A 15495-nucleotide genomic window follows, 5' to 3' on the forward strand; every position below is an offset into this window, starting at 1 on the left:
CTTATGAAACCTTGGGAGTTACTTCTACGTTTGCTTATTATGCTATGCTATGCTAGTGGACGTGGATTGGGTGAGTGAATATCCATGACAGATGTGAGATTGTTAATTAATGGTTTATCTAAGGTGGCAACCTAAACACACATCTGGGTGGATTGAGGCACCTGGTTTCCATCAGGACTTGCCTGTATTTCTTCGGACCGCCACCCAGGCTCTAAGGGATCATAAGATATTTCAAACTGGAAACTTCCGTGTGCAGCCACAAGCCAATTATGGGCTCTGGCGTAGTTGATTAAGTTGTGCGAACTCTTACGGGTAGGCTAGCTGATGTAGGGGATGTAGGTTGGTACGGTCTACCCACATGTAAGGTGCTAGCGCTTCTGAAAGACTATGTCTCGGTCATCCGTTTCTCAAACACCATGCAGTGCGAGAACCAAGCGGAGGCGATCGAGTCTTGTGGGGAAAAGTGCGCAAGCCTCTACAGAGTGTATAAACTAATCATGATTAGCCGTGTCCCCGGTTATGGACATCTTGAGTATCTAGTTCTTGGATTATCCTGTTGATCTCAACACGTTACTTATTATAATTTGTTTGGGTTTAATGAGTACTTTTAATTGGGATTGAGGATGCTGTCAACCATTCTCAATGTTTAACAACCACCATGATAATTAAATAAATTTTATTCCTTTGAAGTAGGGAAAAATTGGCTTTTCGCAAAAACTGTAACCATAGAGCTTTCCACCAGCCATATATGCATGTAGTATAGCCTATTCTTTCATTACTCTCTATGTGTTACATTGCCAGCATATTCCATGTGCTGACCCGTTTTTGGGCTGCAACTTTTCATGTTGCAGACTTTTCAGACGACGAGTAAGTGGTACGTTAGGGTTACGATTTCCTATACTCAACTTTGCCGTTGGTGTTGATGGGAATCCACAACCTTGTTGCTTCCGCTATATTTTGGATTGAGGTAATAGTTTTTACGTTACTTTATACATGTGATTTACCTCTGTTATAAATCCTTCGAGTACTGTGTGTGTCAGCATACCGATCCAGGGATGACACGAAAGCACAGAGACTTGATCCATTCGGGTCGGGTCGCTACAGGTGTCCACGAGGGTCAGGGGCGCGCCCACCCCCTGGGCTTGCCCCCCTGCCTCATGGGCCCCTCGAGCATCGTCTCGCATTGATTCCACTTCCCAAAATTCATAAATATTCCAAAGATAATCTCCATCAGTTTTTATCCCGTTTGGACTCTGTTTGATATGGATTTTCTACGAAACAAAAAGCATGCAACAAACAGGAACTGGCACTGGGCACTGGATCAATATGTTAGTCCCAAAAATAGTATAAAAAGTTGCCAAAAGTATGTAAAAGTTGTAGAATATTGGCATGGAACAATCAAAAAATTTAGATACGATGGAGACATATCAAGGAGGTGCACCATGGGGGGCAATCCTACTCCAAGTAGGATTCGGCCCCCCTTTCCAATTCCAACAAGGAGAAGGGGGAAGGATAGGGAGGAGAGAAGGAAAGGGGGCCCGGCCCCCTAGTCCAATTCGGTTTGGGCTAGACGGCATGCGCCACATCTTGGCCTGCCTCCTCTCTTCCACCAATAACCCCCCGGGGGGTTTCGGTAACCCCCCGGTACTCCAGAAAATACCCGATACACCTTGGAACTATTTTGGTGTCCGAATATAGTCTTCCAATATATCAATATTTATGTCTCGACCATTTCAAGACTCCTCGTCATGTCCGTGATCTCATCCGGGACTCCGAATTACCTTTAGTACATCAAAACACATAAACTCATAATACCGATCATCATCGAACATTAAGCGTGCGGACCCTACGGGTTCGAGAACTATGTAGACATGACCAAGACTCATCTCCAGTCAATAACCAATAGCAGAACCTGGATGCTCATATTGGCTCCCACATATTCTATGAAGATCTTTATCGGTCAAACCGCATAACAACATACATTGTTCCCTTTGTCATCGGTATGTTACTTGCCCGAGATTCGATCATCGGTATCACTATACCTAGTTCAATCTCATTACCGGCAAGTCTATTTACTCGTTCTGTAATGCATCATCCCGCAACTAACTCATTAGTCACATTGCTTGCAAGGCTTATAGTGATGTGCATTACCGAGAGGGCCCAGAGATACCTCTCCGACAATCGGAGTGACAAATCCTAATCTCGATCTATGCCAATTCAACAAACACCATCGGAGACACCTGTAGAGCATCTTTATAATCACCCAGTTACTTTGTGACGGTTGATAGCACACTAAGTGTTACTCCGGTATTCGGGAGTTGCATAATCTCATAGTCAGAGGAACATGTATAAGTCATTATGAAAGCAATAAGAACAAACTAAACGATCATAGTGCTAAGCTAACGGATGGGTCTTGTCCATCACATCATTCTCTAATGATGTGATCCCGTTCAACAAATGACAACACATGTCTATGGCTAGGAAACATAACCATCTTTGATAAACAAGCTAGGCAAGTAGAGGCATACTAGGGACACTCTATTTGTCTATGTATTCACACATGTACTAAGTTTCCGGTTAATACAATCCTAGCATGAACAATAAACATTTATCATGATATAAGGAAATGTAAATAACAACTCTATTATTGCCTCTAGGGCACATTTCCTTCAGTCTCCCACTTGCACTAGAGTCAATAATCTAGATTACACAGTAATGATTCTAACACCCATGGAGTCTTGGTGTTGATCATGTTTTGCTCGTGAGAGGCTTAGTCAACGGGTTTGCAATATTCAGATTCGTATGTATCTTGCAAATCTCTATGTCCCCTTCCGACACTTGATGAAGGATGGAATTGAAGCGTCTCTTGATGTGCTTGGTCTTCTTGTGACATCTGGATTCCTTTGCCAAGGCAATTGCTCCAGTAGTGTCACAAAAGATTTTCATTGGACCCGATGCACTAGGTATGACGCCTAGATCGGATATGAACTCCTTCATCTGGACCCCTTCATTTGCTACTTCCGAAGCAGCTATGTACTCCGCTTCACACGTAGATCCCACCATGATGCTCTGTTTGGAACTGCACCAACTGACAACTCCACCATTCAATATAAATACGTATCTGGTTTGTGACTTAGAGTCATCCGGATCGGTGTCAAAGCTTGAGTCAACGTAACCATTTACAACAAGCTCTTTGTCACCCCCATAAACGAGAAACATATCCTTAGTCCTTTTCAGGTATTTCAGGATGTTCTTAACCACTGTCCAGTGATCCACTCCTGGATTACTTTCGTACCTCCCTACTACTTATACCAAGGCACACATCAGGACTAGTACACAGCATTGCATACATGATAGAACCTATGGCTGAGGCATAGGAAATGACTTTCATTTTCTCTCTATCTTCTGCAGTGGTCGGGCATTGAGTCTCACTCAACTTCACACCTTGTAATACATGCAAGAACCCTTTCTTTGACTGATCCATTTTGAACTTCTTCAAAATCTTATCAAGGTATGTGCTTTGTGAAAGTCCAATTAAGCATCTTGATCTATCTCTATAGATCTTGATGACCAATATGTAAGCAGCTTTACTGAGGTCCTTCATAGAAAAACTCTTATTCCAGTATCCTTTTATGCTATCCAAAAATTACTAAACAGTATAATGTAGCTACCTACGAGCCTCCACGGCAATTTAGATCTCCCGGCCGTTGGATCACGGTTCCTACGCACAGGATGTCCTTGAAGTCTAGCCTCCCAGGCCGTTCGCACTAATTATGTAGCACACGCTCGAGCTAACGTTTCACGGGCCGCTGCTCCGTAGAACGAGCTACAGTTTCTACCCATGATTGGGCCGTAAGATCAAAAGTCCAGGTCCAGTAGAACATGCAATGATTTCCCATCGTGATTCCTATGTTAACAGGCCAGGTCGTCCAAGTTTTCTAACCATCCCAAGCTGCTCCGCTGTTCCTCGGTGATGTGTCGCCGCCGCCGTCCTTCATCCCGCCGGCGAGCTTGTACTGCAGGTCTACCTCGTCGGCCGTGCCCTCCACTCACCCTCGACTCTTCCTCCGCAGGTTCTACCTTTTCACTTCCTAGTCCATGCATGGTGGTTGATGTCCGTTACTACTCATTCACCTTCATGTCCCTTTCCTCTCGAAGGAAAATCTCTCCTCCTCTACTTCGTGCGAGCCTACTAATCCTTTGCCCCGTTTCTAATTCTATTTAGCACTTCATTTGTCTAGCAGAGATGTTTGTTGCTAGGTTGATTCATGGCTTCTACCGTAATGATTTAGTTTGCACCTTATTTCATTCTTGTTGCTAGGTTGATGAGCGATCACGGTGACAACCTCTGGCCTTCACCAGTTGGCCAACGAGAGATTAAGGCGAGAAGGGAAATGTCAGGAAGTATTCACCTTCGCTGCTGTAGTAGTGCGTGCCACCGGCGACAGTATTCAAGCTGGTTTGATGAGATGGCCAATCGATGTGTATTCCTTGTGTGTCCGTCACCGCCCAAGAACCATGCCCGTATTCTTCTGTCAACGGGTTGTAAGTTCAGCCTTCTGCTATTTGTGTTATGTCCAGATAGTTAGTACGTCATCGTTTCATTTTGGATTGGAAAAACTGATTTATTTAGTATGTCATCGTCTTTCATGAATCCACGCTCAACTGTATCCATTCCATGCACACATGGTTAAAGAAGAAACCCTGAATAACCATCTTTTTCTTCCCACTTTGCTCTCCAATCATACTGAACACACAATGAATGCACATGGCGTGACTAATGTTTTCTTTTACAAAATTAAATAAATTGCAGCATGGCACCGGTTGCACATTTATTGGGACGTGCTCTTGGTTTAGGATCGAGCTATCATACAACTGCATGTTGTATGTTAATATGAGAGCAGCCAACACAAATACTGGATCAATTAAGATTGCATGCCATCATTACATTTGACTTACTACCCTTCACAAAAATAAACATTTGAATCACCCCCAAAAATATGATTAAATGATCATGTATTTTTTTTACCAAATCAATTACATTGTTTTAATAATCATTGTTCCACCATACATAATGTTTTCATCACACACTCCATCCTTACTATATCTATATGCTTATAAAGGATTAGATCACTCCCATCAAATATGGTCGGGCGCGGCAACGCGCGCCAATATGATCTAGTTCTATATCATTTCCAATCAGCAATATGCCATCCACATATAATATTAGAAATGCTACAGAGATCCCACTCACTTTCTTGTAAATACAGGCTTCTCCAAAAGTCTATATAAAACCATATGCTTTTATCACACTCTCAAAACATTTATTCCAACTCCGAGAGGCTTGCACCAGTTCATAAATGGATCGTTGGAGCTTGCACACTTTGTTAGCACCCTTTGGATCGATAAAACCTTCTAGTTGCATCATATACAACTCTTCTTCCAGAAATCCATTCAGGAGTGCAGTTTTGACATCCATTTGCCAAATTTCATAATCATGAAATCCGGTAATTGCGAACATGATTCGGACAGACTTAAGCATCACTACGGGTGAGAAAGTCTCATTGTAGTCAACTCCTTGAACTTGTCGAAAACCTTTCACAACAAGTCGAGCTTTGTAGACAATAACATTACCGTTAGCGTCAGTCTTCTTCTTGAAGATCCATTTATTCTCTATGGCTTGCCAATCATCGGGCAAGTCAATCAAAGTCCACACTTTGTTCTAATACATGGATCCCATCTCAGATTTCATGGCCTCAAGCCATTTCACGAAATTTGGGCTCATCATCGCTTCCTCATAGTTCGTAGGTTCGTCATGGTCAAGTAACATGACATCCAGAACCAGATTGTCGTATCACTCTGGTGTAGATCTTACTCTAGTTGACCTGTGAGGTTCTGTAGTAACTTGATCAGAAGCTTCATGATCATCATCATTAGCTTCCTCACTAATTGGTGTAGGAATCACTGGAACTGATTTCTATGATGAACTACTTTCCAATGAGCAGGTACAATTACCTCATCAAGTTCTACTTTCCTCCCACTCACTTCTTTCGAGAGAAACTCCTTCTCTAGAAAGGATCCATTCTTAGCAACAAAAATCTTGACTTCGAATCTGTGATAGAAGGTGTACCCAACAGTTTCCTTTGGGTATCCTATGAAGACACATTTCTCCGATTTGGGTTCGAGCTTATCAGGTTGAAGATTTTTCACATAAGCATCACAGCCCCAAACTTTAAGAAACGACAACTTGGGTTTCTTGCCAAACCACAGTTCATATGGTGTCGTCTCAACGGATTTAAATGGTGCCCTATTTAACATGAATGCAGCCGTCTCTAAAGCATAACCCCAGAACGATGGCGGTAAATCAGTAAGAGACATCATAGATCGCACCATTACGTTGTGGTGTTCCAGGTGGCGTGAGTTGCAAAACTATTCCACATTGTTTCAAATGAAGACCAAAATCATAACTCAAATATTCACCTCCACGATCAGATCGTAGAAACTTTATTTTCTTGTTACGATGATTTTCCACTTCACTCTGAAATTCTTTGAACTTTTCAAATGTTTCAAACTTATGTTTCATCAAGTAGATATACCCATATATGCTCAAATCATCTGTAAAGGTCAGAAAATAACGATACCCGCCGCGAGCCTCAACACTCATTGGACCGCATACATCAGTATGTATTATTTCCAACAAGTCTGTAGCTCGCTACATTTTTCCGGAGAACGGAGTCTTAGTCATCTTGCCCATGAGGCATGGTTTGCAAGCATCAAGTGATTCCAAAAGCCCATCAACATGGAGTTTCTTCATGCGCTTTACACCAATATGACCTAAACGGCAGTGCCACAAATAAGTTGCACTATCATTATTAAACTTATATCTTTTGGCTTCAGCACTATGAATATGTGTATCACTGATACGTCCATTTTGCATCATGCTTTTATATCAATATTTATTGCATTATGGGCTGTTATTACACATTATATCTCAATACTTATGGCTATTCTCTCTTATTTTACAAGGTTTACCATGAAGAGGGGGAATGCCAGCAACTGGAATTCTGGCTGGAAAAGGAGCAAACATTGGAAACGTATTCTACACTGCTCCAAAAATCCTGAAACTCCACGAAACATGTTTCGGGAGTTAATAAGAATTATTGAGCAAAAGAAATACATCAGGGGGCCCACACCCTGGCCAGGAGGGTGGGGGGTGCGCCCCCCTACTGGGCGCGCCCCCCTGTCTCCTGGGCCCCCTGGTGGGCCCCCGGTGTCCATCTTATGCTATATGAGAGCGTTTACCCTGGAAAAAATCATGGGCAAGCTTACGGGACGAAACTCCGCCTCCACAAGGCGGAACCTTGGCGGAACCAATCTAGGGCTCTGGCGGAGCTGTTCTACCGGGGACACTTCCCTCCGGGAGGGGGAAACCATCACCAACGTCATCACCAACGATCCTATCATCGGGAGGGGGTCAATCTCCATCAACATCTTCACTAGCACCATCTCCTCTCAAAACCCTAGTTCATCTCTTGTATCCAATCTTGTACCAAAACCACAAATTGGTACCTGTGGGTTGCTAGTAGTGTTGATTACTCCTTGTAGTTGATGCTAATTGGTTTACTTGGTGGAAGATCATATGTTCAGATCCTTAATGCATATTATTACTCCTATGATTATGAACATGAATATGCTTTGTGAGTAGTTACGTTTGTTCCTGAGGACATGGGTGAAGTCTTGCTATTAGTAGTCATGTGAATTTGGTATTCGTTCGATATTTTGATGAGATGTATGTTGTCTTTTCTTCTAGTGGTGTTATGTGAACGTCGACTACATGACACTTCACCATTATTTGGGCCTAGATGAAGGCATTGGGAAGTAATAAGTAGATGATGGGTTGCTAGAGTGACAGAAGCTTAAACCCTAGTTTATGTGTTGCTTCGTTAGGGGCTGATTTGGATCCATATGTTTAATGTTGTGGTTAGGTTTACCTTAATACTTCTTTTGTAGTTGCGGATTCTTGCAATAGGGGTTAATCATAAGTGGGATGCTTGTCCAAGTAAGGGCAGTACCCAAGCACCGGTCCACCCACATATTGAATTATCAAAGTACCGAACGCGAATCATATGAACGTGATGAAAACTAGCTTGGCGATAATTCCCATGTGTCCTCGGGAGCTCCTTTCTCATTATTAGAAATTGTCCAGGCTTATCCTTTGCTACATAAAGGATTGGGACACCTTGCTACAGTTTATTTACTTTATTTACTTATTACTCGTTGCAATTTATCTTATCACAAAGCTATCTATTACCTACAATTTCAGTGCTTGCAGAGAAAACCTTACTAAAAACCGCTTATCATTTCCTTCTGCTCCTCGTTGGGTTCGACACTCTTACTTATCGAAAGGACTGCAATAGATCCCCTACACTTGTGGGTCATCAAGACTCTTTTCCGGTGCCGTTGCTGGGGAGTGTAGTGCTTTTGGTGAGTGGAACTTGTTAAGGAAACATTTATATAGTGTGCTGAAATTTTCTGTTACTTGTCACTATGGAAACTAATCCTTTGATGGGCTTGTTCGGGGTATCTTCACCCCGACCAGAAGAGCAAAGAGTTGCTCCTCAACCTACTGAACTTTTTGAAAATATTTACTTTGAGATTCCTTCGGGTATGATAGAGAAACTGCTAGCTAATCCATTTGCAGGAGATGGAACATTGCATCCCGATTTACACCTTATCTTTGTGGATGAAGTTTGTGGATTATTTAAGCTTGCAGGTATTCCCGATGATGTTGTCAAAAGGAAGGTCTTCCCTTTATCTTTGAAGGGAGATGCATTGACATGGTATAGGCTATGTGATGATACGAGATCTTGGAATTATAAATGATTGAAGTTGGAATTTCACCAGAAGTTCTATCCTATGCATCTTGTTCATCGTGATCGTAATTACATATTTAATTTCTGGCCTCGCGAAGGAGAAAGCATCGCTCAAGCTTGGGGAGACTTAAATCAATGTTATATTCATGCCGCAATCATGAGCTCTCCTGGGAAATGATTATTCAAAAATTTTATGCTCGGCTTTCTCTCAATGATCACAACCTGCTCGATACTTCCTGTTCTGGTTCTTATATGCTGAAGACTATTGATTTCAAATGGGACTTATTGGAAAGAATTAAGCACAACTCTGAAGATTGGGGTTCCAACGATGGTAAGGAGTCAGGTATGACACCTAAGTTCAATTGTGTTAAATCTTTTATGGATACCGATGCTTTTCGTGGATTTAGCACTAAGTATGGACTTGACTCTGAGATAGTAGCTTCTTTCTATGAATCATTTGCTACTCACATTGATCTACCTAAAGAGATGTGGTTTAAATATAATCCTCCTGTTGAAGTGAAAGTAGTTGCACCTATTACAGTTGAAGAAAAGACTATCACCTATAGTGATCCTATTGTTCCTACTACTTATGTTGAGAAACCTCCTTTTCCTGTTAGGATAAAGGATCATGCTAAAACTTCGACTGTTGTTCGTAAGAGTAATACTAGGAATTATACACCTCCTGAGCAAATCAATGTTGAACCTAGTATTGCTATGGTTAAAGATCTCTTGGATGATGATTTAGATGGGCATGTTATTTATTTCTGTGATGAAACTGCTAATATTGCTAGACCAGATACTAAGATACATAGACCTGTCATAGGCATGCCTGTTATTTCTGTTAAAATAGGATATCATTGTTATCATGGTTTAGGTGATATGGGTGCTAGTGCTAGTGCAATACCTTATACTTTATATAAAGAAATTATGCATGACATTGCACCCGTTGAATTAGAAGACATTGATGTTACTATTAAGCTTGCTAATAGGGACACCATTAAACCAGTTGGGATAGTTCGAGATGTTGAAGTCTTGTGTGGGAAGGTTAAATATCCTGCTGATTTTCTTGTTCTTGGTTCCCCAGAAGATGATTTTGTCCCATTATTTTTGGTAGACCCTTCTTGAATACAGCTAGTGCTAGCATTGATTGTGAAAAAGATATTATCACCATTGGCTTAGATGGTATGTCTCATGAGTTTAATTTTGCTAAGTTTCATAGACAACTCGTGATAGGGAACCACCTAGTTAGGATGAGATTATTGGTCTTGCTTCCATTGTTGTGCCTCTTACTGATCCGTTAGAACAATATTTGCTTAACCATGAAAATGATATGTTTATGAAGGAAAGAAGGGAAATAGATGAAGTGTTCCTTAAACAGGAACCTGGGCTGAAACATAGCCTTCCCGTTGAAATTCTTGGGGATCCCCTCCACCCAAGGGTGATACCGTGTTTGAACGCAAACCATTACCTGATAATCTTAAGTATGCTTATCTTGATGAAAAGAAAATATATCCTGTTATTATTAGTGCTAACCTTTCAGAGCAAGAAGAAGAAAGATTATTGAAAACTCTGAAGAAGCACCGAGCAGCTGTTGGATATACTCTGGATGATCTTAAGGGCATTAGTCCCACGTTATGCCAACACAAAATTTCAGTGGAGAAAGATGCCAAACCAGTTAGAGATCCTCAACAACGACTGAATCCCAAGATGAAAGAAGTGGTAAGAAAGGAGATACTAAAGCTCCTTGAGGCAGGTATAATTTATCCCGTTGCTGATAGTGATTGGGTAAGCCCTGTCCATTGTGTTCCTAAAAAGGGAGGTATTACCGTTGTTCCTAATGATAAAGATGAATTGATCCCGCAAAGAATTATTACAGGTTATAGGATGGTAATTGATTTTCGGAAATTAAATAAAGCTACTAAGAAAGATCATTACCCTTTACCTTTTATTGATCAAATGCTAGAAAGACTATCCAAACACACACATTTTTGCTTTCTAGATGGTTACTCTAGTTTCTCTCAAATACCTGTGTCAGCGGGGGATCAATCAGAAACTACTTTTACTTGCCCTTTCGGTACTTTTGCTTATAGACGTATGCCTTTTGGTTTATGTAATGCACCTGCTACGTTTCAAAGATGCATGATGGCTATATTCTCTAATTTTTGTGAAAAGATTTGTGAGGTATTCATGGATGACTTCTCCATTTATGGATCCTCTTTTGATGATTGTTTGAGCAACCTTGATCGAGTTTTGCAGAGATGCGAAGACACTAGTCTAGTCCTGAATTGGGAAAAGTGTCACTTTATGGTTAATGAAGGCATTGTCTTGGGACATAAGATGTCCGAGAGAGGTATTGAAGTTGACAAAGCCAAAGTTGATGCTATTAAAAAGATGCCATGTCCCAAGGACATAAAAGGTATAAGAAGTTTCCTTGGTCATGCTGGTTTTTATAGGAGGTTCATTAAGGACTTTTCTAAAATCTCTAGGCCTCTGACTAATTTATTGCAAAAAGATATTCCTTTTGTCTTTGATGATGATTGTGTAGAAGCATTTGAAATACTTAAGAAAGCTTTGATCACTGCACCTATTATTCAGCCACCTGATTGGAATTTACCTTTTGAAATTATGTGCGATGCTAGTGATTATGCTGTAGGTGATGTTCTAGGGCAAAGAGTCGATAAGAAATTGAATGTTATCCAGTATGCTAGTAAGACTCTTGATACTGCCCAGAGAAATTATGCTACTACTGAAAAAGAATTCTTAGCAGTTGTGTTTGCATGTGATAAGTTTAGACCTTATATTGTTGATTCCAAAGTTACTATTCACACTGATCATGCTGCTATTAAATATCTGATGGAAAAGAAAGATGCTAAGCCTAGACTCATTAGATGGGTTCTCTTGCTCCAAGAATTTAATTTACATATTATTGATAGAAAAGGAGCTGAGAACGCCGTTGCAAACAACTTATCTAGGTTAGAGAATGTTCTTGATGACCCACTGCCTATTGATGATAGCTTTCCTGATGAACAATTAGCGGTCATTAATACTTCTCGTACTGCTCCTTTGTATGCTGATTATGCTAATTACATTGTTGCTAAATTTATACCGCCTAGTTTCACATACTAGCAAAATAAAAAGTTCTTTTATGATTTAAGACATTACTTCTGGGATGACCCACACCTTTATAAAGAAGGAGTAGATGGTGTTATTAGACGTTGTGTACCTGAGCATGAACAGGAACAGATCCTACGCAAGTGTCACTCTAAATCATATGGAGGACACCACGCTGGAGAAAGAACTGCACATAAGGTATTGCAATCTGGTTTTTATTGGCCTACTCTCTTCAAAGATGCTCGTAAGTTTGTATTATCTTGTGATGAATGTCAAAGAATAGGTAACATTAGTAGACGTCAACACATGCCTATCAATTACTCTCTTGTTATTGAACTGTTTGATGTTTGGGGCTTTGATTATATGGGACCTTTTCCTGCCTCTAATGGTTATACACATATTTTAGTTGCTGTTGATTACATTACTAAGTGGGTAGAAGCTATTCCAACTAGTAGTGCTGATCATAACACTTCTATTAAAATGCTTAAAGAAGTTATTTTTCCGAGGTTTGGAGTCCCTAGATATCTTATGACTGATGGTGGTTCACATTTTATTCATGGTGCTTTCCATAAGATGCTTGCTAAGTACTCCCTTCGTTCCTCAATATAAGGTGTATTATTTTTCCAAAAAGTCAAACTTCTCTAAGTTTGACCAAGTTTATAAACAAAAATATAAATATCTAGAATACCAAATCATTATCATTAGATTCATCATGAACTATACTTTCACATTTTATATATTTAGTATTATAAATCTTTATATATTTTGTTGTAAAGTTGGTCAAACATAGACAACAGTTGACTTTTTGAAAAACTAATACACCTTATATTTAGGAACTGAGGGAGTATGATGTTAATCATAGAATCGCATCTCCTTATCATCCGCAGTCTAGTGGTCAAGTAGAGTTGAGCAATAGAGAGCTCAAATTAATTTTGCAAAAGACTGTGAATAGATCTAGAATGAATTGGTCCAAAAAACTTGATGATGCATTATGGGCCTATAGAACTGCATATAAAAATCTTATGGGTATGTCTCCTTATAAGATGGTTTATGGAAAAGCTTGCCATTTACCTCTTGAACTTGAACACAAAGCATATTGGGCTGTTAAAGAGCTCAATTGTGACTTCAAACTTGCCGGTGAGAAGAGGTTGTTTGACATTAGCTCACTTGATGAATGGAGAACCCAAGCATATGAGAATGCCAAGTTATTCAAAGAAAAAGTCAAACGTTGGCATGACAAAAGGATACAAAAGCGTGAGTTTAACATAGGAGATTATGTGTTATTATTCAACTCTCGTTTAAGATTTTTTGCAGGAAAATTTCTCTCTAAATGGGAAGGTCCCTACGTTATCGAGGAGGTCTATCGTTCTGGTGCCATAAAAATCAACAACTTCGAAGGCACAAGTCCAAGGGTGGTAAACGGTCAAAGAATTAAACATTATATTTCAGTAATCCTATCAATGTCGAAACTAATATTATTGAAACCGTAACCCGGAGAAATACATAAGGGACACTTTCCAGAACGTTCCAGACTCCGAAAAGGAATAGGTATGTGGTATGGTAATAAACCGACTCCAAAACAACTCCAATGGCAATTTTTATCAGTTTTGGAATATTTAAGAATTTTAGGAAGAAAGAAGTAGTCTGAAAGGGACACGAGGCCCCCATGAGAGTGGAGGGCGCGCCCACCCTTACTGGGCGCGCCCCCTGTCTCGTGGGCACCTCGTGTGCCTCCCGGGCTCCGTTTTCTTGCACGTTACGTATTTTGGTCGGTAAAAATTCATTATATATACTCCCAAAGGTTTTGACCACCGTACCATGCAAATATCCTCTGTTTTCATTTCGAGCTATTTCTGTTGCAAATCAAGAGCACCATGACGTCACCCTCCTCCAACAACGAACACAAGGATGCCTGGTTATTGAAGATAGAGCTGAAAAGAGAAGAACCGGAAGAGATCAACAAGGATGAAGGGATCAAGAAGGACATGGAGGTTCAAGCTCCGGCGGTGAAAGAAGAAGACATCCCTCAACCTTTACCCAACCTCTTTACTCCAACGGAGATTGAAGCTTTCAAGATGATTGAGTTAGCTCGCATAAAGAACAAGTATCTCACACAGGAGAATATTTTGTTGAAGGATCATATCGCCGGACTCAAGGGCATTATCCGCAAGCTGGAGGAGCTTTTACGCTTGATGTGCGATTATCCCCCATCGTCATCACCACCTCCATCGCTGATACGTCTCCAACGTATCTATAATTTTTGATTGCTCCATGCTACTTTATCTACTGTTTTAGGCAATATTGGGCTTTATTATCCACTTTTATATTATTGTTGGGACTAACCTATTAACCGGAGGCCCAGCCCAGATTTGCTGTTTTATGCCTATTTCAGTGTTTCGAGGAAAAGGAATATCAGACGGAGTCAAAACGGAACGAAATCAATTGGAGAAGTTATTTTTGGAAGGAAAGCAACCCATGGAACTTGGAGTGCACGTCAGGGGAGATACGGGCTGCCCACGAGGGTGGGGGGCGCGCCCACCCCACCCCCTCCCGGGTGCGCCCCCCCTACCTCGTGGGGCCCCCATAGCTCCACCGACGTACCCCCTGCACCCATATATACCTACATACCCTAAAACTTCCAGAACAGAAGATAGATCGGGAGTTCCGCCGCCGCAAGCCTCTGTAGCCACCAAAAACCTCTCGGGAGCCCGTTCTGGCGCCCTGCCAAAGGGGGATCCCACCACTGGTGGCCATCTTCATCCTAAGCCTCCTACGGATTGATAAACCTTAGGTCATCCACTTGAGGGAAATTTGCTACTGTCCTACAAACCTGTGCACTTGCAGGCCCAAGAACGTCTACAAGAAGAAGGTTGTGTAGTAGACATCAAGCTCTTTTCTGGCGCCGTTGCCGGGGAGGCTAGGTAAAGGGCACTCACTCACACCCCGTCAACTAAGCTCTTTTCTGGCGCCGTTGCCTGGGAGGTTAGCGCTTGAAGGTATATCTTTAGTTCTTGCAATCGAATCTTTTTGTTTCTTGTTTTAGCACTAGTCTAGTTTATAAAAGAAAATTACAAAAAAAATGGAGTTAAGTTTGTCTCATACGCTTCACCTTTTTAATGTCTTTCGTGAAGATGATGGGAAGGAAAATTGTGCTCAAGTACTAGAAGAAGAATTACATAGAATGCTTGGCATAAAATATGTGAATGATGAGCATGATTGCAATGTTGTTAGTATGAATTCCTTGAATATCCATGATGCTAATGATATGCAAAGCCACAAGCTTGGGGAAGCTATGTTTGATGAGGATGATATTTTTTGTCCCCCAATCTTTGATGAGAAAATTTACTATGATGAAAGCATGCCTCCTATTTATGATGATTATTGTGATGATACGTATGCTATAAAGAAGAAGTTTGCTTATGTGGAGAGTAGTAAATTTTCCTTGCAAGTAGACCATGAAAAGAATGCTTTAGGTGCTGGTTATATTGTTGAATTCATTCATGATGCTACT

Source organism: Triticum aestivum, chromosome 1B (genome assembly GCF_018294505.1).
Source record: "Triticum aestivum cultivar Chinese Spring chromosome 1B, IWGSC CS RefSeq v2.1, whole genome shotgun sequence".
Taxonomy (NCBI): domain Eukaryota; kingdom Viridiplantae; phylum Streptophyta; class Magnoliopsida; order Poales; family Poaceae; genus Triticum; species Triticum aestivum.